The 26,900-nt window shown below is 37.6% G+C and overlaps 1 long non-coding RNA gene across 1 annotated transcript; it reads right to left on the bottom strand.

Moving 5' to 3' along the window:
* Positions 1 to 7,821: 7,821 nt before the first annotated feature.
* LOC141947399 (uncharacterized) lies at positions 7,822 to 25,342 on the bottom strand. Its single transcript, XR_012630103.1, has 4 exons — positions 25,198 to 25,342; positions 16,465 to 16,574; positions 10,267 to 10,442; positions 7,822 to 9,324 (listed from the first exon to the last, which is right to left on the bottom strand). It is a non-coding gene; the product is annotated as an uncharacterized LOC141947399 (long non-coding RNA).
* Between the last annotated feature and the right edge of the window lie 1,558 nt (positions 25,343 to 26,900).

Here is a 26,900-nt window from a genome sequence, read left to right as displayed (position 1 = left end):
ATAACTGTGAAATAAATAATACAAGCATCTTATGACTGCTTACAGGATAAAGTCTTAACTGTTGTCTGGATAGGATTAATAGCAAGCCGTTATTTAGACTATCAGGGGATAAGAAGAGAAGATTATATATTCAAACTGTAAAACTGTAATTTAACATTATATTTTTTTCAGTCTCGCATTTGTCACAAAACTTCAACAAGTACAATGGAATGTATCAGTACTTTCAATTTAATCTTAAAGGAAGATATGTTCTAATGTATCTGGGTATGTATGTATCTTCCACACATCTTTTTAATGTATTCTCTTCAGTGGTAAGAAGTGTATGAAGTATTCAGTTTAACAGCATGTATTTCCTCCAGACATGATTCTGTTGAGATTAGATTCCTCCGTCTCCATGTATATCTACATATTTACTTATTGAGCATCTTCTATTTTCCCTTTGTGACTTTTTGTCTAAAAGTAATTGCTGAATTTTCTCATCAGAAATGTGTGTGCCTCTCTAAAATGAAACAAGCGCATTTCTACAGTACAGCAATGCCATTGCCAGTCTGATCTGAAACCTGAAATAGTTCAGTTTACTTCTTTGCCATTGGATATCTTGTTTTACAGCCTGAATTTCTCTCAAATAAATTCTCAGAAACAGAAGGAAGACGAGATCCTCCTGTTGTAGATGGCAATAAATGCCTTCAAATTTTTTCATCGTGAGAACAAATAATCAAATTAGAATTTGCTTAGGATATTAATTCAATCTAGGAAGCATGATTTATTCATCCCACTGATGAAAAGAAGCCATACTTATTTATGGCAGTTTGTTAGATATGGATCCAGATGTGCAGGTTAACATTCAAAGAATAGAACAATGTTTATTTTTACAGCTTTGATTTTTAAAATTAGACTAGTACTGTGAGTGATGTGCGATGAGAACTCAATTGTCAGGACTGCAAAAAAGAATAGCTTTTAGTAATTTTTATACCCCTTGATTTCTTTAAATAAAGTGTAAAAATTTGGCACTTCATGCATTCATGTTTCTATATTTAGTGCTGGAAAGGGTAAAAGAGAAAAAGTAAAAAAAATATCACAGTCGTGAGCAGTGGGCCATTTCACTCCCAACTAAATGGCCGTTTTTGAAGAAAGATTAATTTAGGAGATATTTTGTAATTTCTGCCAAGTGTGCTATTGGCACTGACTTATCTGAGGCCCAGTAACTCACCTTCAGAGTTCTTCAGAAAAGAACCCGTACTGTTTGCTGGTTTAAAACAAACACAAAACCCAACAAAGCCTCCTTGCATCTTTTGAGCTGTGTTTCCTGCCTATATCCTAATACCAGAATTAGCATTATGATAAGCTATTTATGCTTATAGGCATATAAGCTTAGATAATATGTACCTGGAGATAAATTTGGCTGTGTATTGCATAATGCTGTAAGAACAGCAATATGGAGGCTGAGGAATAATTGAAGATAAAATCCTCAGTGGTGAAATACCTTATGATTCTGCAGGTGCACAGAGTATAATAATATGGTCTGGAGATGAATTTACAGTAAGGGAAATTAGATGCCACCAGAATTTTGACTGCATACCTGTGCGTAGTAAATAATTGTGAATGCTGAAATATTGGGTATGCTTTATGAATATATAAATATGCATTAGCATTTGGTATGCAGGAAGGGTATGTGTCAATGGAGGAAGGCTTACTCAGACATGGGCTATGAATATGCAGCAGCTGAACTTTACTCCTTTGCTGAAGTTTGTAGTTCAGCATTTTTATTTTTATTTTTACATTTTCTGTTGTGAAAAAAGCAGCTGGCTACAGTATCAGCAGTTACCTTCAAAGCCTCTTGCCCTACATTTCATAGCAGGACACAGATGAGGCTGTATCTTTTCCCTACTTAACAGACCAGGGCTGAGAGACTTTGGTGTATCACAGTGCTGCATGTGTGACATGCTGTGCACCGTGCTCCTTCGTTAGTGGCCTGCAGCTCCTCTGTATGCCAGAATTTACTGTATGGAAACATTTTATAGTCACTTCTTTTGCCATCCCTGCTGACACAGCCGCCTGTACTCCTCTACCCTGCATCATGCAGAAGGGGTCATAAATATTTCATTCTACACAAAATAACCACTTGTTACTACCGGCTATATAAAAAGGATGGTTATATTGCATGGTCATACAAAGATAAGAAGAAGTAAAACAAATTCGGAAATGAGACATTCTCTGAGACATCCATAACTATGGATTAACTTTGGGGATTTCCTTTCAATGATTTTTTCAGGAGCTGGATCCGCAGTTGCCAGGAGCCTGACAGCATTCATCCAGGTTTGGTGCAGGGACGGGGACTCTGCCATCGACTGTGATGGAAACAGATGGGAGCTTTGCTTTGCAGTTATTCCTGGCTAAGTCACACATTCCAGCAGTGAGTCCCTGTATTTTCTCTTTAATTTTTATCTGTGAGTGAATAAGAAAACTGGAATCTGAATGACAGAAATTTGTAGAAGAGAAAGATTATGATTTATAAGGTATTAATTGTTCAAGTTTTATTGAAGCTCAGTTCTTAAACTATCTCAGGAGTGTGTGTCTACTCACAGAGATACAAATCACATAAATGTCACATTCCTTTCCTATCAGCAGGGGCAAGAGAACTTCATTTTCATTGTCTTTGGTGTGACACCACCACTTAATCTCCTGCTAGCCAAGAAAAGATCTGCATTTCTAATGTTCAAAAAAAATCAGTGTTTATTTTTTAAAAAATCCACTTGAAGACAGTATTTAAATGCTAAGTAGACACCTAATGGCACATAAACAGCATTATTTTATGTCCTAAATATTACTTGTATCTGGTGTGCACATCGTTAGAGAAGTTAATACAATATAAATAATGCAATTATTTGGTAAGTGGTTGAGAAAAACAAAAGCATGACTTAAGCTGCAGCAAGAGCTTTCTATGTATTCTGGATAAAAAGGACCATATAAAATACTTTTTGTTTTACATTTTCTTCAAGATGACTTTTAACCCATTGTCATTCATAATTAGAATGTTTACATTGGTAAAGTCTTGGTCATGATTTTTGTGGGGGATATACAAGTAAATACTTTAAAATCAAATTAAAAATAAAGGACCGTATGTTCAAATAAATATTTTTTTGCCAACGAACAGTCATATCTGGAGTGGATGTCCCATTTTATCTCACTGTCACATATGTAGAGGTCTTAAAAGTGCCAATTAAAAAGAAACACAATGGATGTTTACCCCGATGTGCTCCACTATCTGAGAATAGGACTAAGTAAAATCCTTCAAACCTTTCAAAGGTATTTACGAACTATTATGAAGTATTATTGTCATGCTATAGATATGGTATGGTATGCTTAAATCGCTTTAATTTACTGTTGTAATAGTTAGAAAAGTCATTAGTCATGAATTGAAGTAATTTTAGATATACCAAGGAATATATATAACTTTATTCTCTCCTACATAACAAATTAAAATTTATTTTATGTTTTGAGCTTTTGAATAAGTAGTTATAAAAGAAAAAGCCTATAAAGTATAGCCATATAACAGTTCTAGAAGAAGCAATGAAGTTTCTTGCTCCTTTTCACATGAAAAATGATGGAATCTAAACCACTAGGTTTTACAATTAGATATTCATTTTAATATAAACATATTAATATCAACAGAAAGAATTGCAAAGCCTTGAATTACAGAATCAGCACAATATTTCCATTTCTCACATATTTGTGGTCTTTCATATTTGGGATGCTGATGTTCAGAAAACCTCCAAAAAGAGCAAGGTGCTGCTTTAAAGAGTTGTCCCAATGTCACCCTGTATATACCATTTCTAAGAAAAACTTTCAAAAGGAGGAGAGCCTTTGAGCTGGCTGTATTCAGCTGGTCATGCTACACTGGGAGATGAGACATGACTATCTGGGGCTGATCGATTTACATGGTGAATAGTGAACAAAAAAGGAGTGACCTGAAAGAACTGATGGGTTGAATGAGGTCAACTGAGACAGTTGGACAAGTCACTTCAGCTAAAACTTTTAAACGTAAGTGTGTGAATCTTTGTTTAGTCACATAAGTCAAATGTTCTCATTTCAAAACCTGTTTCAAGGGAAATTAAGCATTCAGCATTTCTAACAGTTTTGTCAATCTGGAGACAGATATGGATTACCTAATGTACTTACATTGTAATAGCCTTTGAAAATAGACTTTCATTTACTATAAACCTAACTCAAAATTTATTCTGGGCATTAATTAAATCAGTATGAAGATTTAAAAATAAAAAAAGCATAAGTGATTATATTTAATAAATGGCAACTAGTATAGAAATAAGGTATAAAATGAGCAATCCTATGCTTTACACTTGAATTTGTGTGAAATTGTGGCTTAAATTTACCTAAAATAAGCGGCTTTTAGGAAATGTTATTATTTTGATTTAGTTTTTGTATTTGCTTCTTTTTTTAGCAATATTTCCTCACTTTAATAAGTGTCTCAATACAGAGAAAAAGTCTGTTAGTCATCAAATAGAAAAACTATTAAGAACTTGATCTCCTGGAATAAATTGTGGCTATGTGTCACGTTTAGATATTTTTATTATTGAAATTACCTCCAAAAATACCTATTGCAGATATCACTAATTAGTGATAATGAATATGTAGTTTAAGTTTCAGCATTTCTTTCTCTCTTTTTTTCTCAGTGAATACTCATTACCCAGATAAGTAGCCCATTTCTGTTGCTGGGTTTTTTTATGTAAGGAATTACAGGTGATGACTCAGAATTACCTGTTAGAATTAGTTCTATTGGGAATATCTTCATTGGTTCGTTCTAAAGTAGTAATTTATCACATTTGAGTATAATATATTGATAATTTTCCAAGTACTGACAAAACAGCTTTCTGAGATATATTTATGCATGTTCGAACAGACCAATTTATATTTCCTGCACATTCTGGGGTTCAGAGAAATATGCTGTGGCTGATGTAGGAAGGCAGACACCGAAGTCTGAAAAAGCTTGCTGTATAATTAAGTGATAATAGTACTATCGCACTGTTTTATGAGGCAGTAACACAGTCCCCAAGTGAATAAACTATGAAGCCGAAGGCTGCGCAGTTTATTCCAATGAGGGAACTGGATCATTGCCAAGAGCGTTGCTACAACAGCATCGTTAAATTAGTATGCTATAAATGTTTAATTAAATAAAATTTGGTGTGGATTCTTGCACATGGTATGGAAAATAATGTTGTAGTTTGAGAATTAAGAGAAAGTGCCAACAGAGACATTTGTGGGGTCACTGCTTTTGAGGCATGCCAGGTGAATTGTGATGCTGCCAGGTGAAATGGTCTCCTATGCAATACACCAGCCTGTGAAATCAGAGGGGATTTTCGAGGTGCAAAAAATTGAGAAACACCGCATATGTGTCAGTGTAGTGGGATACTAACGTTATCCTCAGTGTTACTATCTCTTCTGAATTTTAGAGCTAGGGTATTAAGGCACAAAAAAGCTAAGTGAGTTGTAAAGCAAGAAGCTGATGTTTTGGTCCCTGGACCAGCGTGAAGGCTCTGATCACTATCATACTTTTCTCTATAAAAGACAGATGGAAAGATTTTTGGAAGATGTGCAGCCCACATCTTAGAAATACTTGGAAAGTTATCCATGAAGCCCAGCAAGACCTGGGTAAGCACTAGCAGGGCACTGGTGAGGTTCCTGAGACAAATCTCCATGACATTCAATCCTGACAGCTTGGCCAAGATTTCCAGATAAAGGTACTAATTTAATCTAAATATTAGGATGCAGATGCCTACTTGTACTAGCAACTGGATGGAGGCCACCAATTCAGTTTGTATAAATAACCAAACAGCTGTCATGGTTTTGGTCAAAATCCAGCTTTTGAACAACAATCTAGAGATGCGAGTCTGTGGGTGTGAGGTTATTGATCCCCTTAGACCTCTTGCTTACCTTACCTCCGTTGAAACATACTCAGGGAATAAGGGTGGCAAAATGGCAGCAAACAGAGCGCACCTACCTCTTTGGCAGATTAAATAAACTAATAAAAATGCTACTCCTGCCACAGAAACCAGTTCAGACTCTCATTTCCAATGCAAGTGCCAATAAATATCTGCAAGCTAGATGCATCAAATGTCTTGCACCACATCAGCCAGAAATTCTGCAGAAATGAAAAATTATGGTATCAAACAAAATCAATAACGTACAATAAAAAGTGTGGAAAATGAAATTTAAATAAAAATAGAAACCTAGATGCTTGAGAATAAAACAAGAATAAACTTTCACTTCTGTGTTTCTGTCACTATGTCCTTCAGAAGACCAGGCTACGTGTTCTGTTCTGAAGCTCCAAGGCTGTGAAACATTTGCAAGGGGAACACAAAATTAGCAATCAACGCAACTGATTAAGATGATCGGTTGGAATGTTTTAGTATAAAACCCAGAATTTTTTAGCTGAAAAGTTAATATGAGGCTGATGTTTTGAGATGTTAATTGAAAACAGAACAAACTATTTCCTAAGCAGTCCTATTAAAAACTTTTCTCACTGGACTCTAGTAAACTTAATAAAGAAATGCCCTTAACATAATTTGAATTTATATATCCAGTAGATACTTTTCAGTAAAGCTGGTCCGATTTTGGTACTCAAGAAGGTCTAATCCACAAAAGTATAAGATTAAGATCAAGATTTGGTCAAGACCTTGCAGTAAAATTGAAAATAATTATAAGTTTCTCCACAAAGAACGATTTGTTCAATGGGTAAACAGTGCCAGAAAGGAGCTAGTTATTGTTGTTACAATAATATATGCATCTGTTCATAACTCTTATTTTTATGCCTGGATTTTATTCATTGCACAAACTGTGATACAACATACTGTGGCTGAACACTGGCTCATATTCCCAAAATGTTGATAAGAAAAAAAAAGATCAATACAAAAACACATGGGGAAAAGCAGGGGCAGAGAGGGATCAGCATTTTCAATGGAAGTCTTCTTTTGGTTCCTTACACTTATTTTCAAGCAGCATATTTGCATTAAAACCATAGCAGATAACAGGAATGCAGTATTAATGGCAGCTGGATGAAGATCATTTTGAAATACTACTAGCTAATTTGCATTAAATTCCATAGCAGATAACAGGAATGCAGTATTAATGGCAGCTGGATGAAGATCATTTTGAAATACCACTAGCTAATTTCTAACAAAATGGGGGGTTTTTTAGATGTACTAGAGATGGATTGATAGATCCAGCAAGATGTTCCCTCATTTTTGTTTCCCTTCTTCCTTCAAAAGGACTATTGAGGCTAAAGGAGTGCTGAGACCACATCTTGAGTCACATCATCCCTTCCTGGAGGTCTCATGCCACTTTCTGTTGGGTAGTAACTGCGTCAATGAAGCGAAGAGCAAACAGAAAAGACATTCAATACTGAAGCAGATTAGGCTGTTCTAACATGACAGAATATCTTGGGTGGCTGTTGCCAGACTGTTTCAGCAACATACTCAAAGGAATTTGTACTACAGACCACTTTCCTAATTTACACTGCATTTCAACTTGTGGTTCCATCACTCTTTTGGCACAGTAAATCAGCTGATATAATGAAGGGATAAATGAACAGTTGCTCCATTTTATAAAATGATTATACAGTTTCTCAATAGGGAAAATGAGAGATCAAAGGCCAGGTTTTGGTTGTGGGTTTTTTTGCTGTTTTTTTTTTTTCCTATAAAGGAACTAAATAATTGACATGTAAAATGGAACCTCTTGCTGGTAATCTTTCCTAGACTTTGTAATCAAAACATTTTAAGTTAAGATAAAACAGTGAAAACCAAAATAAATATAACCACCTCTTATTTTATTCCATAGTTCTTGTCATTTCCAAATATATGTTCAACTTTCTATTCTGCCCTCGTGTAGTTGAGCCTTTTCATCCTGGCCTATTCAGTTGAGCTAATCAGTATTTTTTGTCAATTTTTTTCATCCAATTTTCTACATTTTCTCTTTTGCTTAATTGGAACCATCATAGTTTGGATTGCTGAACTGAATGGAAGTAATTTTTGTCAATTCAGCATTACTCTGCTGCCGTGCTTCCACACTAACTGAGAGATGTTAGAGTTCAAGTATCTCATCCCTCCAGTTTTCTCTCTTGGCCAAGAAAATCTTTATCATTTTGTAGCTTCCCAAAAGATTTTTGCTTAGTTGTTGTTTTGAGACGATATTTGCTATCTAGAAGCTGATAGAACAAGCAAAGATGTAAATATTTTCCCTTCGGCAACTGCTGATTCATTGAAATGGAAATGATTTATGCAAGAGCATTTTGTTTTGACCATTATTTGTGTCAGGAATGAAGAGCAAAAGTAATTTAAAAGCAGGTGCTCTATGTTTGTTTGTTTTACAATGTCTTTTTATCATTAGACTTATTTATATTCTGTATAACCTTTCTGATGAACAGAATATAAATGTGCAATACAATAGATAACACGCACACATAACTTTAAACATATCAGCTTCACAGAACTAAAATAATCCCCTCCGTGGAAGAGGAGAGGGATGGGAATTGAAATTCACTCTTTCAAGCCTGTTTAGAAAAAAAAAAAAAAAAATAAAGTCACTTTGATATTTCAGGTCTGAAACTTTAAATATCTAGCAAGCTCTAAAATACCCCAAAACTGGGTTCCTCCTACGCTGAGCTTTCACACCTGAGCAGCCACACAATACAAACCATTCCTTGAAGAGCACTGCAGGATGCAGATGCTGCATCCCAACTGCACCAGAACTCCTGTGCCTCCTCGCCCCTGGTGTCCCCATAAGGCCTGAACATTTTGGCATCTACCACCTCCTTCTTGTATGTGTGCCTGGCATTCCCCTGAGAGCAAACCTGGCTGAGCTTGGACAAAAAACAGTGGAGAATGATTTTTGCCTGTATTAGATTTGGTAACAAAAATACATATTACTGTATTGAAAGGAAGATGATGGACAAAAGTTAGGAGTGTGTGGGCATAATCTTAACTTTTAGCTATGAAGGCACAGCACAGAAATTTCAAACGGTGATGGAAAAAGAAACTGTAAGAAATGGTCCTGTTGTGCTGGTACTGAGTCATGCCAGTGGAGAGAGATTTGTGCTCTCGAGTGGTCCTTTTGCAGAAGAGTAATCAAACAGTGCTGCTGCATTTTGCTTCGCTGAGAGCCTCAATTCGTTCCACAGTGCTGTGTGGTGTAGCTTCATCCTTGGCAGAGACACATTCAGCTGAACTTGTTACAAATCATTTGAGTGGCTTTTCCAGCACATACACGGTAGATGCCGCAGAGTGAGCAAGTGCTGTACAAGGCAACGCGTGGCTGTAAACAAAAACTTAATTTCAGTGGGAAGCTCAGCTAAGGCAGCGTTATTCTGGAGTTAGGCATATTTCAGTTGGTGGAACATGGACCAAAATAATATCTGAAGTGATGTAGGTGGAAGACTGTGAAAAGGACTTACAGCTGTTGTCACAGTAGTGTCATTTGTTGGAGAATTCAGGCTGAAATGAGCATTTTCAGCTCAGAGGTCAAACTAATACAGTCACTTTTAGTGACATGAACACAGTTTTCCATAATAGTAACATTATTTCAATGTATTACAAGAAAGTATAGTGTTTATTAGAATTTAAAAGTTTCAGTATCATTATACTTCAGGTATCAAAACCAGCTACATGCTTCCTTCTATTTTAGAGCGAATATACCTTAAAGTGTAGTTATTCATCCAGACTTTTGGCTTTAAATAAGAAAAATATATGTACCCTTAAATTACAGTGATAAAATAAATTGAAGGTACTTCTTGTCTTGCAGATTTCAAAGTGAAGTTATGGAGTAATAGGAGTTATGCTCCTTCCCAAAAATATTCATAGAGTCTGCATTTTTAATTCCCAGAGCGTATCTCTGGATGTTGCTGTAGCTATATAGAGATGTATGTACAGGAATATCTAACTAGAAGAGATGCTATGTTTAAGTAGGATTGAGAGAGAGATGGATGGCGGAGATTAAAAGCCTGAATGTCTCTTTGGCATTACCATATGAGATGCTCAAAATTATGTGCAGGACAGGTGTCAGTTCAGAAATGGCATATGGCATTTTTGGTGCATCAGCATCATTAGTTAGCAGCAGATCTTCAAAAGTAAAAATTTGGGGCTGGGAGGCACCCTGCAAAATCAGCTCTCCTTGAAAATAACTGTGCTGGGAACACGTTCACTTCTGCGACTGAGGAATCTACAGGACAGAAAAGACGTAAGAAAATATGGTTGTTACCTTCTGCAGAGGTAACTCCGCAAGACTGATTTTTGAACTCCTCTGACAGGTCACCTTGGCCTGAATATTTGCTGAGGCTAATTGGTATGGAGCTGGAGCTACCACGCTTTAGCCAAAGGTCTGTCAATACATTGCTGCAGAGCACGGAGAGAGCTCTGCCTTCTCTGTGCTTCTTCCTAAGTAACAAAACAGAGACAGAAATGTTTAGCTACTTCATTGGAATTAAGAATAGTAAGTGCAAAATGCTTTGAAAGTTAATATTATTAATGATTATTGGTGCAGTAGAAGCATATACTTCAGCAAATGCAGAGAAACCCGTGAAGAGGCAGAAGGGCTAATCTCATTTCATATTCTTTTTCTATTAGTGGTGTTTTGGAAAAGCTGTGCTCCAGGTACTTATTTGGTCTCAGTCTCTCAGGTCTCTTTGTGGTAAATGTGATCTCTTTAGAGCATGGAGGATAAGATTCAGCAGGAGATGAAAACATATGTACCAGCATGCTGCAGCTTACCCTTTGGCCATTTTGCTTCTCTGCCCCTCACCCCACACAACAAAGTAAAGAGAGATCTTAAAAACTGGAAAAAAAGCTGATTTTGTTTACATTAAAATTCATGAACACATGGTTTGGCCTTTATTCTCAAAAAGTCACAGTGTTTGCTGGAAAGTACAGCTCCTCACACACAGACCAGGCCAGTTTAAAAAATTCAGCAATTATGAAGGCAACAATGCCATTTTTTTTAAGCAAGTAAGAGGCACTGGAGATGTATGTTTGTATAGCTCTGAGTCCCCTATCTTTGCTCTCTTCTCATCTCTTCGGCCTCTTTTTATTTCTCTCCCCACCACTATAAATCAGTTTTCTGAAAAAATATTAATAAGAACATATCTGGCAATGATGTTGATGACATTTTCATGTTCATCTCTGTACGTGCTATCATATAGTATATTCTCAGCTTTGTCTCTGGGCTCATTTATTTCCTAATTTACCTTTGAGAACAGAAAACCTACAAATATTAAAGTTAACATTCAAAAAATTGAAAACTGGGCTTGAAGATGTTATATTTGACTTGATGGTGCTGGTAGATAGACAAGATAAAATGTCAGATGAATAATTCCATACTTCAAAGGACAGCAAATTATTTGCAGGGGTTAGGAAGCAACGTTTGGTTGTTTCTCATACTTTGTGGGAAAAATATCAGATTTACTGGGAGTACATGTAGCATTTTTCCATGTTGCTTGGGGAATGCAGACAGCAGCATAAGGGGAAGATTGGGCTGACACAGGGCATTGCTTTACAGGGCCATGGGTCCAGGGCATGCCATGGAGGTCTGGCTTTAAAGGGAGATAACACCACTTTTTAGGTGTTATGAAATCAAAGTATCAGTTGCATCCAGGAGCAGGTGGTCGACACCTCTCAAAATAGCACCACTTCAGTGTTGAATTTCACATCTGAAACAACTGGCTTATCGTGTTAATAAATGGATAAACTGGTGTGATTACATAGGCTGCATCCTCAGGACACATTTAATATGAGGCCAAGGCCTTTTATTTTCATTGCAGCAGCACAGCATTTTAGATACTAGACCTAATGGGGAATGACTGGCAGCATTAATGATAAAACAATATTCCAAGCTGAGCTCATGCCTTGCAATAACTGAATAGCATTCATGGGATAGCTTTGGGAATCTTCAGTGTGAACAAAAGAGTCCTGCAGTTTTCTCATTTAATTAAATTTAAATCTATGGGGACTGACAGAGCGTGTCTTGGGCTTATGCTTTTTTTGACTTGTTCTTTGCAGCTTAATGTCACCGTAAAGTAGTTTTTAATCAACAGACAGTCTCAACTGGAAATGAAGCTGACACCTAGTTACCTTTATATAAGGATTTTTATTAATTGCAACACTAAGTACAGGAAAAATATCTAAGATGACATGTAGTAATAAAACACTGGACAGTAGCACAGCATCCAAAAGCACTTTATCATTTCCTCTTATGGGTTACTTGCAGATGTGTTTGCCTGGAACTTTTTACTGGAAGGGCTCACTTTCATCTGTTTTTAATGTTGCAAACCAAATCATTAAGGGGGATTTTCTAAGTCAGGCTGAAACTTGGGGGGCAGAGGGGAGCATCTGGTTTCTAAAATACCTCAAACATTTGTGAGTTAAAGGGGAAACTGTTGTCAATGCTGTTTTATGAAGAAACACTACTTCTATGCATTGGAATGAGTTGCAAATATAGATGTGGATACAGACATATAGATAAAAAGATACCTGAACTGCATGATTCAGTACTTCTTAGAGCCAATTTCAGCTGAACTATGTTCCTGACCAGAAGCCATGTAGCACTACAGCGCAGGGAATGAAGTTAGTCATGTTGCAGTAATGCAACATTAGTCAGGAATGATGCTAATTGCTAAATCTAAGACTTAAGTTAGTATTTCTGGGCATGGGAAGCTAGCATGGGATTTTTTAAGGTAATACCATTCTTTTTAATGTAGGGAAACCCTCAAAAAATATCTCCCAAATACAAATTTGGTTCCCTAACAAGCTTCTAAAATCCCAGTGTGCACATAGATGCTTGTTAGAAATCTAGACAAGATGCTAATTCATCTGACATTTCATTTCCCCCTCTCGATGCTGTCCCCTCTCTCACCTCCTATTTGCTAGTTATACTGCTTAGGATCATAGAATCACAGGATGGTTTGGGTTGGAAGGGACCTTAAAGCTCATCCAGTCCCACCCCCTGCCCTGGACAGGGACACCTTCCACTAGCCCAGGTTGCCCAAAGCCCCGTCCAACCTGGCCTTGAACCCTTCCAGGGAGGGGGCAGCCACAGCTTCTCTGGGCAACCTGTGCCAGGGCCTCACCACCCTCACAGGGAAGAATTTCTTCCTTAGATCTCATCTAAATCTGCCCTCTGTCAGTTTAAAACCATTACCCTACCCCCCTGATCAAGAGTCCCTCCCCCCTTTCCTGTAGCCCCTTTCAGTCTTGGGAGGCCGCTCTAAGGTCTCCCCAGAGCCTTCTCTTCTCCAGCTGAACCCCCCCAACTGTCTCAGCCTGTCCTCACAGGGGAGGTGCTCCAGCCCCCTGAGCATCTTTGTGGCCTCCTCCAGACCTACCCAAGCAGGTCCATGTCCTTGTTATGTTGGGGGCCCTAGAGCTGGACACAATACTTAAAACGATCACTCTACTGCAGCATTTGATCAGGATTTTTCCTGGAATAGTAATTTCTTGTTGGCAGGCATTAAGAGGCACAAAACAAAACAAGGGGCTCTTCCTGGTCCTCCTCGTCACCCTAAGTGCATGGGAAATTCCTGATGGGAGTCAAAGGGAGATACAGGACTAGTAAACCTGGGAGGGATCAAGAATAAAGATGATGAACAGGAACAAAGAGTGACAAAAGTGGGGAAGAGTAGGAGTGAATGGAGACAAGTGGAAATCTGCAGCTGATGAAAGGAGGGAGGGGAGGTGGAGGTGAAGACAGAAAGGAGAGAGGGAGAAGGGAGGCGGCAACACTGCTTTGCAGAGGTATAATTATCAAAACTTCAAAGACATTTTCAAAAAAACCACAGGGAAAATATCTGTAGAGATACAAGATGAAACAAACCTTCACAAAATTACAGAAAGGGCAAATTAGAGACAACTGGAGTAGAGAAGTAAAAGATACTTAGACATTGCAACATGCCCCACTGCAAGAACCAGGCAACTTACTCCTGAGTTTTAGTGTTCTTATTTGTTTAGCAAATAGCTGTGATCTGTCTGCCAATTCACATCACCCTCCACGGCAGGTTCACAGACAAGATAACGGCTTTCCACTTAGGTTTCCTAATGTTAAATTGTCAGCAAAGCACACATCCTTCCCTCTTTCCTGCCTCCTGTCAAGTCATGCTTTACTTTTGTTTTTTCCCCTGCTCCCTCTTGCAAGTTACAGGCTGGTAGCTTGAGTATTAAATGGGGAAGCAGGGATCTGGTTATAAGGAAGATAAAGGGAGGGATTAAACTTTTTTCCATATCCTGTGTGCTTTAACTTGTAAAGCAGGGTTTGGACTCCTCCTTTCCATGTCAGAGCCTTATCCAGTAGAGATCCTGTGACTGCTCATCAGGTTATATTGCTTGCAGACTGAGAGAGAAACATCTAATTTGTAGTTCCTCATATGTCCAGCTACCCCAAGCTGGCTGTGTTTGGGCAGCTCTGCACGTACTGCTAAGGAGAGATCCAAGTGCCCCAGGTTAGGAAACTGTTCTCTCTGTGTGTGTGTGTGTGTGTGTGAAAGAGCATGTATTTTATGTTGACAAAAAAACCTCTCAAAGATGTTCCTTTTTTGCTGGAGGGACAAACCCAAACTTGTGCTGCGGATGCTTAAGCAGGCATGCTACAAGTCAACAGAGCTTTCATTTGGACAAAAGATGACACCATGACACCTCAAGGGCAGCACCTAGAATTAACTCATGTAATAAGAAATATTTTTTCCCCATCTACTTAGGAATAACAACCTTGTTTTGAAGAATATGCAATAAATAATGGCAATTCATACACTAAAAAGCAAATATTAGATGCAAATTTAATGACTATGTTTGTTAGAGTAGCAAGAATCATATCAACTGAAGGTGGCAGGATACAGTGGAAAAAATAGCATATTATATTGCAATGAAAGGTAATGTCAAAGAGCAAAAAACCATGTGAGGCAATTTAAAATCCCATGGGTAACCTTACAAGCTAAGGAATGATTGAAATGAGTGCTTTTGTGTGCAATGTTGCTGTTCTTTCAATACAGATTTTTCTATTTTTGGCATAATATATAAACCAATGTCAAAACAGAAAGATAAAATGATGCACTCTTAAAGTAAAACATAAAATTACCTCTTTATGGGATAACTGCTTCTTAGATATTATTTAGAAAGCATCAAATAAAACAGCATAGGAAGTTTATAGCTGCCTACAACATATGAATGAAGGAGACAAACTTCACAGAGATTCACCACCTCTCTGCACTCAGTTGATTAATACCCAGGTACAGTCTGAGCATCACCTGTGTACCTTCCACTATCATGAAAATGTAGAATTCATCTTCCTGTGAACTATGGAGACCAAATCTACTTCAGTATTTGGTTCCCATTCTGCAGAGAGATCAGAAAATACTTTGCCTCCAGTTGAAGTCCAGAAGGGAGAATTCTGATTTTGCCAGTTTCATGGGACACCTTACAATCTAGATGTCATCCAGAACTTGGAAACTAACTTTTTATAGCTCAAGAATGAGCTTTAATATATTGTCTGAATCTCTGGGAATTACTGTTATGTTAGGGACAAATAGATAAGAATCATCATTTTATGAACAGAAATTCCTACATTTTTTATATTCACTTAATCTCTCAGGGAACCTGCATCTGAATAAAATTTATAAGTATAAAACTTCTTTCTCTTCACAACAAGCTTTGTGAAAAAATGCCTCTTGTGATAAGTGTGGATGATATAGCATCGCCTAGCCAGGATTTTTTTGTAAATGAAGCCTTTCTTCTCTGCATTGTGTCCATTTTATCCACCCAAAGCAGCCAAGATTAGATAACAGCATATATTTGATACCTGATCTTCAGATATGAGGACACCTAGCTAGTGAAATTCTGAACAAAGATAAAGAGTCAAACTAACAATATCTTCTACCCTATTGTTACCGTCTTCTAGATGAGTGGAGTATGCAGTTTGTTCTGTGTGAACATGTTTTTCTACAATGTATTCAATAGAGGGGAAATCATTCTAATATAAAAAAAAACACCCAACAAACACAAACAAAACCTGCTGCAGGACACCATTTATATAATATTTTGGACCAAAGTTTCTTAACACAAAGAAGGCATGAGGTACTGATGTTTGCAGTTCTACTCTGTTGGGAAAGATTAATGTACTGATGGTGCTGTTCATCATTCACATATTTTTGATAACATTAGAAATAAATGGACTCTGAAAGGAGTTTTAAGACTTACGAAAATATAGTATTGTCAGCCTTCTTTGGAAGCTTAGGGAAGTTATTTTATAAAGAATATCATAAGATATTTAAATATAGAGGAAGAATAACTTGATGAGACCTATTTCTTTCTTTAGTTTAGAAATAGTTTTGGGTTGGTTTTTTTTTTTAAGGATGGTATGTTTAAAGCCTGATTTGTAGGTATCCCACCTCCTCATCCTTTCTCTCCTGTATGCCCTTACCCTTTGCAAGAATGATAAAAGCTGCATCTGCCACAGCAACCTCCTCTTCAGACCCAGCCCTGAGGTTCAATCCATTGTAGGTCAGAAAAAGTGCTCTTCCTCTGTCTTTTCTAAAAGAGAGACAATTCACTTATTAACAGTATATAATGACTCTATACTTATATTTGAAGACTTTCAGTCTTGTTCGAAATAATTTTTTGAACACTATTAATATCAGTGACAACCACATTTTTTATGCAGAGCAAAATATGATTTTAAAAATATAGGTTAAAAAAAAATCAGGTCCTGTTTAGAAGACAGCTAATTGCATTTAGCATCAACCTTGACTGCCTCCTCACTTCCGTCTTATAGGCCAGTTAGAAAAATGGCAAATACTGGAGTTGACAAAAACAAAGGTTAATACCTAGGAAGAACAGCTGGAGATGGCTTGGAAAGCAAGGAAAATGGAACATAATGCTACAGATAATGTACATACCCAATTCTACCCAGTGGGCTGAAATAGCAGTTGACTTCAAAGAACTCAAGAAGTGCAGTTGCTTAAAATCCAGACAGTAATCTGAACATTTGCTGTAAATTTAATATTTACGTTTAAACTAGGTGTTAGTCTGGAGATATGGAAACTTTGTTTGCTACCTCAAAAAATATAATGAGTTTCCACTGCATTCAGATTTTGCTGTGTCTTCTGAACTGAACAGGATGATAGACATGTTTGTCAGGTTTTTTCTAAGGCAAGAGAACAGCAATAAAGAAAACTGCCATTTTTCCTATTATAACAAATTTAAGGTTTCATAACATCAGTTTGAAATAAAAAAAAAAAAAGAGTACCCAGGCACTAAAACAACAACATGTTATATTACTTTCAAAATTATTCTTCTTACAAACCGTTGCCAATTAAATCTCAATATATTTGTTAATTTCAGAAACAAGAAAAAAATGTTTCACATTGCTTATTTGTGTGTGTACACATTTCTTATCTTAAAAATTAATTTGTAATTATTGTGAGTTTTATAACAATTTGGAGATAAGATGCAGAGGCAGCTTTGTACATCTTTGTAAATATCTTTTTTCAGACACAGCATCTGTTGCTCTAGCTAAGCTCTAAATACATACATATTTTCAGGTAATGTTTTCTCATCCATAGCAAGACTTAATTTGTTTTCATGTTTCAGATCTCTCATATTATTTAAAATATCAGATGATTGCATTGCTAATCTTGCAGTTAACAACTGGCCTTCCTACCCTTTGTGAATGCAAACCTACATGTCTATTCTTGCAAATAGCCTCCTGCTAATCTCATCCAAACTTCTCAAAGATACTGCTGTAGAAGTTGTGCTGCTCACTTTGCTCTCATGCACTGAATATCTTGAAATAAATAAATAAAAAAGTAATAGGACCTTACAATCTGATCATTAACGCTTAATAGCCTTAAAATGTATTTTCCTTCCTGCAGAGAATGTAAAAGTCTATTCTGTAATGAACAACAAAGAAAGTGTAATGAAAGTACAAGCAAGGAGGGATTTTCTAGAGACAGTTGGTATCTACATCAGAGATCTACTCGATTCAATATCTAATTGCTAATTCAATGTCTAATTGCTCAGTATCACATTATGTACTTGTCTGCGAAATACAGCAGTTGGTTCAAATGGCTTTCGCAAGGGCTTCTTAATGGCACAGTTCCCTTCCTAGCCGTCTCACTAAATGTAATTATTACAGATGCCATCTGGAATATTGAACAGATATGAACAGCCTCCTACCACCTGCAAAATGTTCAGCTGCTTTCCGAGCAGTCCCAGGACCTTTTTCCAGACACTGATGCTGCTCCCACTGGGTGCCTGTGAGGCCATCACATCACCTAGCTGCATGTCAAATAGATCAACCTATTATTACCTGTCCAAGACCTTACAAGGCAAGGCCACCCTTTTGTCCCTCTCCTGTGGGGTCTGGAGAGCGCAGCACCTCCGTGACATGGTGCGTGACCCACTGCTGCTCTCAAATGAAAGTTTAATAAGTACTATTTTCTCTCCATTATTGTGGGTAGAACATTATGTCCTCATAAAAAATTGCAGCGTAAGATCCAGGTTCACACTGGTCAGCCAATTTATATTATAAATTAGTTATGCTAAAACATTTTAAAACTTTAGGACAGCTCAGAGAGTTTTGGGTCTGTTTCAAGGAGAATTATGCAACCTCCTACGAGTAGGAAACATTTTCAAGGTCTACGTTATACCTTCCAAACATTAGAAAGCATTTAAAAGGAGCACAAATGATAAGCATTGCAGGTAAAGCAAGGCAAAAAAATGTTCACAATTTGCTGAGCATCAGTATGCTTAGATATATCTGGTAGTCTCTGTGTAGCAATTTATGCTACAGCAGCCACAGCACAGAAACTGCTTTTGTATCCAATTTAAAAACATGAATGTTCCATCCTTACCCTAGAGCATAAAGACAATTTACAGAAGTAGGGCAGTATGAAGTATTGCTACAATAAACTGTTGTTTTACCTCCCTTTTATAGCAAAAATTAGGGGAACACTGCAACTGTTGTCAAGTCCTAAAATGTTTGTCATAAAATAAATAACATTGGGTTTCTTTAATTTCAGTGGTTTTCTTCATTATTCAAAGGCCTCTTTAAATCTTTCATAGATTCAGAGGTGGCTTTTTAAAAGACACACATAATCCTTCAGCAATTAATTGAAGTCTCTGATTACTGCAAAAGTGGGCATTGATGGTCCTCCTGTATTTTTCTCATGGAAGGAGAAGGCATTTTAATTGTTCAGAAACTTGCTTATCAGTTCCCTTACATGGGCAGAAGTTTGAATAATTATAAAATGTTTTACTGGTAACATTCTTCTAGAATCAAGGAAGAAACACCTTGTAATTAGTCACCATTAATTCATTTAAAAGCCATCATAGTGGCTGGAAATTTACTTTTGTCTTAGAAATGAATGATACATTCTGGTTCAAAGAAAGCTGCTGTCTCTCTCATCACATAAAACTTCCTTTGTAATGACTGAGGATTCCAGACAGTGCATTAATATAGCCAAGAACAATTACTTTCATTAATGTTCTCAGTGAATGAAAGGAATTAACTAAATGTTAAATAATATGTAAATACAATGGGCTACCATCTTTTCCTTAGCTCCCCTCAGTGAGAGAAACACAGAGTAGCTCTAAAATGTCCAGGTTAGACTTTTTTAATTAACAATAAGCAGCACTCCACCACATGATTAGTCCCTCTGAAAGCAATAGAAATACCAGTTGATATGCAGGAATGAGATTTTCAAAACTCAAATCCTTAGACCCTTTGGGGAGCAGCACCCTAGATTTAACAAGCCTCCATTTGCTGGCTGGGGTACACCGTGAACACCAGATGATGGCTGTAGTGGAAAGAAATTTCCCTCACTGGCATAAAAATAAGTGAATGCAATTACAAATTTATCTGCTGCTTTTTGTATGATGATGAGAAATGGACAAAGGGTATTTTCAAGCTGTGTAAACTAAAATAATGGAGCGACTTATGAGTCTGAGAGTGGATTTAGTTAGAACAACCCTGTAACTCCTTCAGCTTGCACCAGTCACTCTGCAGAGAGCCAAGGATAGAGATGTGTCTCTTCCAAGGTCTGCAAATGCTGAGCTAAATGGTCCTTAGACAAACAGGCAATTCAAGGCTACCTGTTGGCAAGCACAATTTTAAAGCGTGCCACACATGCAACAGTTGTTGATGTCTTTGTGTGAAGTGAAGGAATGAGGTTTAAACAGAAGGGGGGGGGGGGGGGGGGGTGTAAAGAAAAATAAAAAGAAAAAAATCAGTATAGGAGTTGACAGATATTTGGATTTTAGTAAAGCATTTGACACTGTCTCATGAAATCTTAATTGAAAAATTAATTCAAGTCAGCTTGGCTGGAGACAATTGTGCGTGGATTGAATATTGGCTAAAAGACAAATGAAAAAAATTACGATAAACAGCTGTGTAGCAAGATGGTTGGAAATGTCCAGTGGGGTAACACATACTGTTTGTTAGTCTGGGTTTACTTTATATCTTCATTAATGATTTAGAAAAAAAGACATAAATAAGATCTTAATGAAATGCACAGATTATGCTCATTCTAGAAGATCTGAAATGTCAATAAGGAGAGTGAAATAAAAAGGGACTGATAAGAAACACGGATGAAGCATTGCAAAATAGATTCCTCAAGGGAGTAAAAATATTTTACTGCAAACAAAAAGCCAACATAAAACATAGCCAATCAGAAGATGAACCATTAGAATAAGCAATGTATGAACTAGAACAGTAGTAATGGATAAGAGAGTTGGAGGATATTACAAGAATTATAAAAAAATAAAATTCAAGTGTATGATCCAGTGCCCTTTGTGTCCAGTGGAAGTTCAGCCACGGACTTCAAAAGATTTTGGACATGGATGGCAGCCAGAAAGCAAAATTTTCTGCAACCTTCTTGTTGCCATTGCATGCAACTATTAGAAATGCTCTCCCAGAAGGTTGTTAATTTGGAAGGAAATCAGAAGAGAGAATAAAAAAAATGTTTTCTTGTGAGAACTGAAGTGGGAAGAAAAATGAAGATAATTAAGCAGTTATGATTTGGCCAAATAAGGAATAAGCAGGAACACAGTAACAGCTTTCAAGCGTCTGAGGACATAAGCTTATAGAAAGGATAATAATTATTCACTTTGTTATATGGATGTGGTGTGTTGACCCTGACTGGACACCAGGTGCCCACCAAAACTGCTCCATCACTCCGCTCCTCAGCTGGGCAGGGGAGAGAAAATACAATGAAAAGGTTGAGATAAGGACAGGAAGAGATCACTCACCAATTACTGTCACTGGCAAAACAGACTTGACTTAGGGAAATTAGTTTAATTTATTACCAATCAAATCAGAGTAGGATAATGAGAAATAAAATAGGATCTTAAAACATCTTCCTTCCACCCCTCCCTTCTTCCCAGGCTCAACTTCACTCCCCGTTTCTCTCCCTCCTCCCCACAGGGGAACAGGGAATGGGGGTTGTGGTCAGTTCATCACCTGTTGTCTCTGCTGCTCCTTCCTCCTCACACTCTTCCCCTGCTCCAGTGTGGGCTCCTTCCCACAGCAGACAGTCCTCCATGAACTTCTCCAATGTGAGTCCTTCCCACAGGCTGCAGCTCTTCACGAGCTTCTCCAGTGTGGGTCCCTCCCACGGGGTGCAGCCCTTCAGGAACAGGCTGCTCCAGCGTGGGTCCCCCACAGGGTTATAAGTGCTGCCAGCAAACCTGCTCCAGCACGGGCTCCTCTCTCCATGGGGCCACAGGTCCTGCCAGGAGCCTGCTCCAGTGTGGGCTTCCCACGGGGTCACAGCCTCCTTCGGGCACATCCCCCTGCTCTGGTGTGGGATCCTCCCCGGGCTGCAGGTGGGTCTCTGCTCCCCCGTGGGCCTCCCTGGGTGCAGAGCACAGCTGCCTCACCATGGGCTGCACCACGGGCTGCAGGGGAATCTCTGCTCCGGGCCTGGAGCACCTCCTGCCCCCCTTCTTCTCTGGCCTTGGTGGCTGCAGAGTTGTTGCTCTCACATGTTCTCACTCCTCTCTATGGCTGATGTTTTCTGTTGCACAGCTTTTTTTCCCCCTTCTTAAATACCTTATCCCAGAGGCGCTACCACTGTCGCTGATGGGCTCGGCCTTGGCCAGGGGTGGGTCCATCTTGGAGCCGGCTGGCGTTGGCCCCATCGGACATGGGGAAGCTTCTGGCAGCTTCTCACAGAAGCCACCCCTGTAGCTCCCCTGCTACCAAAACCTTGCCACACAAACCCAATACAATGGAAGTACAATTTTAACAAGTAAGGGGAATATATTATAAGGGATGAAAGACATTTGATGTAAATATCAAGAAATGCAGCATATTAAACTGTTGAATAATAGAAGAGATAAAGTCGCATGGTTTGGGGTTTTTAAAAATCAGATTGAATGCCAGCTATTGAAATGCAGAAAGTAATCTTTTCTATTCCCCACGATGTTATGAAATATATCTATTTTAAAATGACTAGTATCTTCTTCCAACCTCTTCCTGTGCAAGTTCCATATGTCTTAAAGCCTACATCAGGAGATGCAGAAATAGCATAGGATAAATTGTTCTTAATAATGAATCAACACTCTTCATATCTTTTGATCATGTAATCTTCTACTTTCACCCCTCTCCATTAGGATTATAGTCTTTTCTCAAATCTAGTATTCATGTCAATATCTTTAACTGGTTTGCTCTGCTTAGAGGCAAACAACACTTTACTGTCAGCGGAAATGGTCATATTTGTATCAGTAACCCAAAGATTTGTTAGCAGAGGAAGTTTTTTACTATGATTTGTCTTAGGTTACTCCATCTTCTACTAGAAATATTGTCTATAGGTGATGTAAGACTTCTTTTGAAAGGTATTTATTCTCTGACCACATTCTTTTCTTAGGTCTTTAGTTTCTAAAATTATTGATAACACTGAAGATCATTAATAAATTTGTATACTTGCATGTGCCCACTCATTCACACAGCAGAGTTCAACTCAAAAATATATAGCAAAGAGAAAATGTAAAAAGCTGACTTTTATTCCATAACACAGTTCATGATACGGAAGATAGCTATTTCTATTCAGCAATTTCTGCCATTTTCCACCCTCTGTATTTTGGTTCCCAACTCTCTACCAAATGTATGAAGCAAAGACATATTTTAGATGACAGATAAGGATGGTTTTTTCTTTCAGTGTGAAAGAGGCAATTTAAAATACAGATAAATATTTGTAAACTTAGGAAATATCAGTTCTTACTTGGTACAAATGATCACAAGTTCATTCATTTCGATTTCAGCATGACTATTTACACTAGCAGACGATCTATACCATGTCATATTTCAGTAGGCATTAAAGTATAGGACTTCACTCACACTAGTACCATTTTTAATGATCAGCAGTAGACTTAGGCAACATTAAAACACTATTTTTAGACTTTACACTACTAAACTATGTGTTTTACCATACACATTGAAAAACAGCTTCTGGCCATTTCTGACAAGAGCCTGTCTTGATTTGATAATAATGTAAAATGAATTGTGGATTAAAGAAATACTAGGGAAGATTTGCTATGTCTAAATGTAAATACATTAAAATATAGACAAACATGTTTTGTACATCTGCAGTGTCATGTATCTATGCTTAGAAAATCGACATATCCTGCACTGCAGAAACAAGGATCATAGATAACAAGCTGAATATAAAATATTAGTACAATTCCGCAAGAGAGAGCAAGGATACAACACCTGAAGGCATAAGCAGGACAGGAAGAAGAAAAAGCAGGGAAGTGGTGGCATATGTCCATGCAGCATTGACAAGGCAATTATTGGAACAATCTGTTTAATTCTGCAGCCTAATTTCCAAATTTATAATGAAAATTGGAAATGTTCAGAAAAAAGATGGTAGGATGTCTGGAAAACCTATTTTATAGGGAGAAAGTTATGAAACTGAACGTATTTGGTTTATCCAAGTATAATTTAGGAGATGACTTTCTTGACTTGAAGTCAGGGAATCACTGATGTGAAAAATCATCTAATAGTAAGTTATTAAAACCGATAAATCTTCTGATCCTTACACAAACTATGATAGTATTGTTGACATCAATGGAGTTTTGCTATTATGTGAGTCAGATTAAGTTAGTAGTGGGGGGTTTCTGTGCCTGTAGTTTAAGCTCAGGTAAATTCAGTCATTGACTGCTCTGATTTGCACTTGTCTGAAAAGGCATTCAGAATCAGTGCCAATTCAGACTCCAGTAAAATTCAGGCTTCAATATATGCACAAATTATAATTAAGTCTGGTTAAAATGAAGGATTAACTCAAAATAAAATGGAAAAAATACATAAACCCTAGACTGTAATATGTTCTGACGTTCTCTAAAACCAAAATTCTGTATTTCTGCACAGTTGCATTATGCACTTAAAAGCATGAATATGTTTTATTTCTTGCCAGGTTTGTTCTTCTACTTGGAAAACATTTATTCTGTTTCTTGTTTATACTGAATTTAGAATTAATGTGGCTGTTTTGGTTGAGCAAAAACAACCTTGACTTGTAATAGGCATCATTTTATCATGCCAAAATATCTCGTGTAAAAACAAAACATGAACACAGTTCTCAGAATTAAGCTTATTAATAGTTACAATATAAACAGGTCAAGGATCAAAAGTGTCAGTAAAGTCTTGTGAAGTGTGTTTAGATTATATTTCCAAATTATAATACTGAAAGCCAGAACTATCTTAATGTATATAGAATAAGCCTAATACCCATAGGTGAAATATCATTTCAGTGAACATTTTTCACTCAGAATAAGCATCCCAGCAGTCTGCTTCTATAAAGTAATACAAATATAATACACTGTTCGCATTAGTGAAGTATTTCTTAGGTGCAATAATATTTATTTACAGATTGCATAAACCAAGCCATGTTTTCTTCAATACTGTAGAAATAAACAGAACCCCCAACTCAGAAACTCCAGTCTGGTTGAGTTTCTCAACCTAAAAACCATTTTTCTGGTCCAGCTTTCCTCTGAGAGCACGCTCATCTCTTTGCTTAGCAACCTCATGCCACCTCCACTCATCAGCTTCACCCAGGTCTCTGCTGACGGGACACTCCTTTGGTGTCCCTTAGCTCTTTTCAGCACAATATGACTCAAAGCTAAAAATGCATCTGTATTTTTACATCTTAAATATACATACCTTTAAAGAAAAAAATCCAGATTGGATGTGCTGGTAATGAATAGGATCATTCTTGAGCAGAAAACATCATGTGTGGGCACAGTCAGAGCGTGAGTAGAGAAACACTATGCTTAGGACACAGCTCTGCTTGGTACAGCAAGGCACAAGCTTGCTACAGGGGGAAAGGCCTGTCTGCTTTAACTAAGCTACATGAAGAGTCCCAGAACAACAGACATCAATAAATACCTAGCAGCACAAACCTAAAACTAAAAAAACAGTTAACGGTACCTGGAAAACCCCACCGAGGTCCCAGCACCCTCTCTTTCAAAGGCTGTGACCTGCCACAATTTCTGGTGTTACCAGTTAATCATTAGCCTAATTAGCTAAACACGGTGCTGGTGTGGCTCTGCCTACTTCTGTTGCAAACACCTGTTTGTACTTTACCACGGAATGAAGAGCGGCTCCAGCCTCTCTCTACAGCTTAGGACATGGTCACCTTTGAACCTTTTAAGTTGTTTAATGTTTCACTTTCATGGATTTAAGAGCATAATGGCAATGTGCTATTTAACCTGGGAGTGATCATGTGGAGCAAGTCAAATGTTACCTCCAGCTTAACTTCCTTGGGGTGTTTTAGATGGCCAAAACTCAGGACATAAATGGCTCAGACTTTAGAGTTTATAATGCAGATGGTAAATACATACAGGAGTGAGGGTACAATCCAGTGACATGAGTGACAATGTTTCAGATTTGCTGAGAACTGAATGGTGGAGTCTCTTCAACTTGAATTATTTTTCAGACATTTTATTTCTGGAGTAAAATTTGGGGGTTTTATTCAATTAAAATACTCACAGAAAATACTATTTTTAAAAAACCTAAAACCAACTGTTTCCTTTTTCATCAGAAAATTGGAAGTGGAAAAGAAAGTAATTCAACACCACAGCAGCTAGCTGACCAGACTGCAGAGCCCTTTCTGAGTCCTGAGCACTGAAATGACATCCCACACCCATACAGACAAGTAATACCAGATATGAAAACTGAATAAATGTGTTGGGTGGCTACCCCAATGTTACACTAGATTTTAATGCTTCTTTATTTCTAATAAAAGCAATGCGGATTCTAGCACATTCCATTCAAATGACAAATCGACCCTGTGAATTAAAACTGCAAAAAGTTAAAGAAAAAAAAATTAAATCTACATGTACTTGTTTTGGATCTTGGAAAGGATTTCAAAACAACCAAAAAAACTCCAGTCCTATTAACAACTACAAAAATATGCTATAATAGGCAAAGGTCTCAGCGAAGTGGGAAATGCAGATGTGCAAACAAAGCGGAGCAGAAATGTGTGCGTTTCCTTCAGTTGTTTGCCAAAGTGTTACTTCAGTACATTATTTACATATAAAAAGTAGCCTATCCTTGGAGTCATGTGATGTTCCTGGCTCCTTAACCTAATGCTTATCTGACAGTGGGTAAACCAGAAATGTGGATATAAGTAGTTTGGCTACTTGGTAGTCAGTTCTTAGCCTGAGAAAGCTCTTTTATTGAAAGAAAGAAGCAGCAAGACGGGAAAAATCAGCGTTTGAGGTTGGTCTTTTCGGCTTCCTTTTCAGGTAAAAGAGAGTTAAAAGTGGGTGAGGTGGAAGTGGTAATTTGATCAGACAGGAGGTTTGAGTAAATAAATATTGCTGCTTGCCCCCCCCCCCCCCCCCTTTCGCTGTTAATTTGTT

Source organism: Strix uralensis, chromosome 9 (genome assembly GCF_047716275.1).
Source record: "Strix uralensis isolate ZFMK-TIS-50842 chromosome 9, bStrUra1, whole genome shotgun sequence".
Taxonomy (NCBI): Eukaryota; Metazoa; Chordata; class Aves; order Strigiformes; family Strigidae; genus Strix; species Strix uralensis.
The sequence above is the reverse complement of the archived record's forward strand: the minus strand, read 5'-3'. Positions and strand labels throughout refer to the sequence as shown.